The sequence below is a fragment of the Etheostoma spectabile genome, chromosome 4, assembly GCF_008692095.1.
Source record: "Etheostoma spectabile isolate EspeVRDwgs_2016 chromosome 4, UIUC_Espe_1.0, whole genome shotgun sequence".
Classification (NCBI taxonomy): domain Eukaryota; kingdom Metazoa; phylum Chordata; class Actinopteri; order Perciformes; family Percidae; genus Etheostoma; species Etheostoma spectabile.
Window position 1 is genome coordinate 34,202,863 of NC_045736.1, and position 5,361 is coordinate 34,208,223.

Below are 5,361 nucleotides of genomic sequence, written 5' to 3' on the forward strand. Positions count from 1 at the left end.
TGGGCATGCGCGTGCCAGTGTGAACAGGAAGCAGCATGTACATATACACTCCGATCGGTTGGTGTTGCCATGTTAGTAGCTTTTAACTTTTTACTGTTACCGAAAGGTTAGTGTTACAAGAGAAGTGTAAGTTAGAGTGAGAAAGGCAGTTGCATTGAGTGAGTGAGCTTGTGTGGTCAAACAAGGAAGGAGAGCAAGCGGTAAGTGAGAGTAGCTTAAGAGTGCATTTGTGAGGGAAAAGCAAGAGGAAAAAGAAATAGCAAAGACAATGTGAAGCAAATTAAGAGTGAAAAAGAAAAAACTGCCGCTTCCCGACCACGATCTGGGAGCCCGTAACAGGAAAGCTGTAACATTTAAGCCAACCTAACAATAAGACTGACTGACATGCATTGTTTCCAAAGGTCTCTATTTGTGGCTGTTGAGACTACAACACAACCCCGGAGATTTCAAACCAAAACCGGGTCAGAAGTGTTTTCAAAATTTCTCCAGTTTAGGGGCTGTGAAACCCCAGCAATGTAGCAAAAGATATTCATTTTCAAACCAAAATGTAGCAGTGTTAATGTAGCCCAAAAGTCATTGTTGAGCCAACAGTCAAAATTCACAGTGCTACCAGAGAATGTCTAATAAGGGGAGAACTTCCACTCTCGGGAAAACGTCCGGCTTCTGAACTGGTTGTAGTTCCACTCAGGTTCCAGGGGCAAGTGCAGAATGAATGGAGGTCTATGGAGCTTCACCCAAAGCCCATCTACGAAAAAGCCTTTTCACTCCCTATTAAGCCCCATTGTACCAATTTGGTTGCAGTTCCACCAGAGTCCAATGTTCCAATGGGTGATTGCGGTCCAGTGCAAATTGAATGGGAGTCTATGGAGCTAGTCGGCTAAATTTGTCTCTTTCGCCTGATTGTTGTTGAGAAATCTCAGATTTGAATTGTGCATTGACAGGGAGTGCCTAATCTGTCAGCTGTGTTGTTGATAACTCAAGAGAAAAAAGGAAGTTACTCAAAGCTTGCCGTAAAGCAGTATCTGGCCGTATGATGTATATGACGTCACTGAGCCACTTTAACAAATCTAACACCCAGCATGGTGTATTGTCTTAGCTTCCCCTTTCAAATGCAACATTTCAATTACTAGAAGAAAAAAAATAAATCAGAAATGCCAGTATTTGTTAACGGTAGGTTCTGGTCCATTTACAGCATTGTGTAATATCAGTCTCACACACTTTGTAGAAGTTCCACACAGCTGACGTGTTTTAGCAGCAGCTCTTAGAGGGCTAACATTAGGTCTAGGCCTTCTCATCGAATCTAGAGGTACAATACATAACTTTGTTTTGTTTTCAGTAGCGTGCACATGCCTGAGCAACCACATGCAGCTCCTGGCCAATAAGGTGGGAGGACTTCACTACACATGAACAGGCAAACAGGCACAGGCATGTTGCTCTCTGCAGAAACTTATGGGAGTAGTAGTCAATTGACGGCTAGAAGAGAATAATGCTGTATGCCTGATCACTTTTTTGGAAATATCAACCGATAATGATCGTTGGTCAATAAATTGGGACATCCTTATAAAACATCATTAAGTTAAAGTAAGTCTATAAACCAATGTATTAAAAAATTATTTCAAAGGTGTCAGGGATTTTACACCTTGAGCTCATAAAGCAAAGAACTTTAGGAACCCGGGTGGCAACGCCTAATCACCTCTTACTTAATATTATCCCTGTATGTTGCTGTGTTGTAAGTATATTAGGATTTTTGGTATGGTGTTGTGAATGCATGTTTCCACTATTCTTTGAAGGGGGTTGCTGAGCAGACTTAAATGCAGTGCGCATGGTTTTTAAATGTTGGGGTGCCCCCTTTTGGACATAGTAAGACATTTTTTCCTCTGATTTCTTAAAATTATTTCTTAAAGCTCAAGCAAAATAACGACTTTTTTTTAAATACAACGTATATCAATGTTATTTCTTTGTTTTTTTATTGATTTGTAGTAGGTGTATCATTTAGTAGGCCTTTTTCTAAGATTTTGAGCTTTAATTAAAGGCTCTTTAGAAGGGGCCTTGGATAGCCAGTCAACGTTATGTATCCTGCATACAGGCTCTCGTTGAATTACACCACAGTAAACTGAGCATCTAAATAACCTTAGAAATATGAAGCTGTTGTGTTATTTACCTCATTGTTATTTTAAATTAATAAAACATTTGCTCCACATATCACTGACAGTATAATATAGTTAGCGGCAGCTAGTGGTAATCCTACCAATAGCACGTAAACCAGCTATAACACATGGCTTTGACTTTGGCTTTGACATTTAATTTGCTTCAACACACATATAAATATTGAATGACTTATTGACACACTTTCCAGAGTACTGGAAAAAAACATAGCCGCCTTAGTGAGGCTAACTTACCCACGACCAGCAGACACTACCAATTCTGCCATAATTCATTTAGTCAGCAGAAGTGGTCGCTATGGCAATGCACACTGAATCTGGGGTGGGCTGAGCTTGTGAAGGGGATTTGTATTTGTTTGGCAGTTGAGTTCAAATATAAGTAGTCTTACACTTACACCACCTTTAAATTCTAAATCTAGTGAAAATGCAATGAATACAGATATATAATCTGCGATAATTGACCTATGGGTCACAACCCGCCAATCATATCACCACACAGGAAAGAGCGTCTATAAATCCGGGAACCCCTGTATAGGTGGGTGTCTGTTGTCTTTGAAATATCTCATGAACTGCTTCCTGGATAACCAATGAACTTTGGGTCAGAAATTTGGAGATTGGTCTGGCAATGCAAGACTATCTGTAAGATGACGGGGCAAAGACAGCTGTCGTCCTCAGACTTACCTTGGGTCTGTTTTTTTAAGTGTGTTGCTAACTTATAATACTAATACCATTACTGTTGGCAAAATACTCCCGCAAATCAAATCCATATTCAACGTTAACCGTCAAACCAGCTTGTTTGGAAATTCACACTTCTACTGAAACGTGGCAATGAAATTAGGCAAACGTCTGATAACTTTATTGTAATATTTTTGAGTAAAATCCAATTTTGCAACTTTCTCCGTCAGGTAACTGTACTTGTATTTATATTTTTCCAGTACTTACTTTTTCAATATTATTCATGGTCAGAATATAACTTACATTATGGTTACCTACTTTTGCTTTATTACTTTAATTACATTTTCTATTTATTTTAACATCACTTACTTACACTGCAATATTGTTTCTTGTACTATGCCAACCGCACTTTACAATACCTTTATTTGACGCCACTTTACTTTCGGTCTACCTTCTGCTCATTGTCTATTGTTTGCCTGTTTTTCTTGTGTGTTTACTTGTTTGTTTGTTTTGCTTTAATTGTAGAAAATGCTGCTGTAACAAGAAAATTTCCCCGCTGTGGGATGAACAAAGTATTGTCTAATCTAATCTATCCAATCTAGTACGGTGTTTTCCTCTGAAGTAGGAGTACACAGTAAGTCAATGGTTGGCTATACAATATTTATTGCTTTGGGGTCCTTCTGTAAGTCATTTAGGGCTACAATGGTTCTGGAGAAAGCTACAAGCACCAACAACATAAGCATTCGGCCCGTTCCAAACAGGCACATTTTGAATTGCACATTGGGCATACTCACAGCATGCCCTCCCAGAAACCTAGCTACCAGCTAGAACAGACCAAGGTCCTTGGAGCAGCTGGCTATTACCAGCCTAGACCCGAGTCACAGACCATGGTTATGAGAGGAAGTAGAAGATATTAGGAAATCACTAGAAATGCTGCATGATAATGTTGGAAAAAGATAAGACTACGGACTTGATGGGGGAAATGCATGCCTTGAAACTAATCAAAGCAGAAAAAGACTAAGGGATGAGTGACCTTGAAACAGGGTGGGTGAACTGGAACAGTACTCCAGAATTACTGATGTTGTGATTACAGGACTAAAGACGAAGCTCAGATCATATGCCAAGACTGCAGGAAAGGTGAGAGAGGAGGATATGATGGAGGAAAAATTGCTCTAGTCTACAGTAACATCGAAGCATGCCACCTCCTCACACAAAGAAACACCAGCCTTAATCTCAGCATTATTCTGACATTTACCAACAGGGAACACAAGATTGAGCTCGTAATGCAGTGGAAATGCTAACAGGAACAAATCTATGTTTAAATGAGCCCCTGACAAAAAAAATGCAGATGTTGCGAAGAATGCTCGCTTCATCCGAAAACAGGGGAAAATCCAATCCAAAATGTAACTGAGGAATTATAAAAAGCCTATACAAGAAGCGAGGAGGGCCGGGAAGAAGGCTTACTTTCGCAGACCCTTTGGCTTCAGAAGATTTAGAAGAAACACAGACATGGGACTCAACAGGTGATATAAGAGACTTCAAACAAGTGAGGGGGAAATAAATGGTGAGCAGTGTATGAATGTGTGTGAATGGTGAATGTATCCTGTAGATGTAAAAGCGCTTTGAGCAGTTGTTAAGACTGGAAAAGCGCTATATAAATACAGCACATTTACATATAATAACTTTTAAAAGACCCTCAAAGTGAAACCTGAAAATAACCATTTAAATATATAACAGCTGTTATGTCAGTTCTACTTTACTTTGCTCATTTAAAATACAATCAATCAATACTTGTCTTTTCTTTATAGTTATTACTGTAAAGTCTTAATTTAGCTCTAATCTGCTTTTCCCACTCTTTAGTTTGAGTAAACGTTATTTTAGACTGAATCAAGCTGTCATCTAAAAACAGGATATCATCTGCACATGTGCAAATATCTTGTGCATGTGCAGGACAGATCGTGCAGGCAGCACAGATTGGGTTCCGACACCAGGTCTGTGCAGGTCTTGTTGCCAAATGCATGCCGGTAAGATTTGTGTCTGACTTGATCCTAACTTGCTCTGAAGTCATGCACACATGGGCAACGATAACCTCACAAGATCAAGGTGGCCGCCAGTTGCCAGAGCATGCTGGGAAATGCCAGCCTCTCAGCTGATGTAAACTATATATACTGTATATATAAGGTTTACACTATAGGTGGGGATTTTAATATGGTACCGGATGAGCGGTCCAATAGTATATCAATTTACAATGACTTCCAGAACACTGTCCAGAAGGAATTCATACAGGTTGATTCACTGATTGACATTTGGAGAGAAACAAACCCTTTTATGAGAGAGTCTTCTTTGAAAAAACATAATGAGAGATCAAGATGGAGAATTGATCTTTGGTTGGTCACTTTTCACATTTCTTTCTTTTTCAGGCTGTTAAATACATATTTTTCTCTTTTCAGGCTACTCTAAAAAGGAATCCTGATGTTATGCCAGCTTCATTCCAAGTCTTGGGGAGACATCACCTATCCAGAGT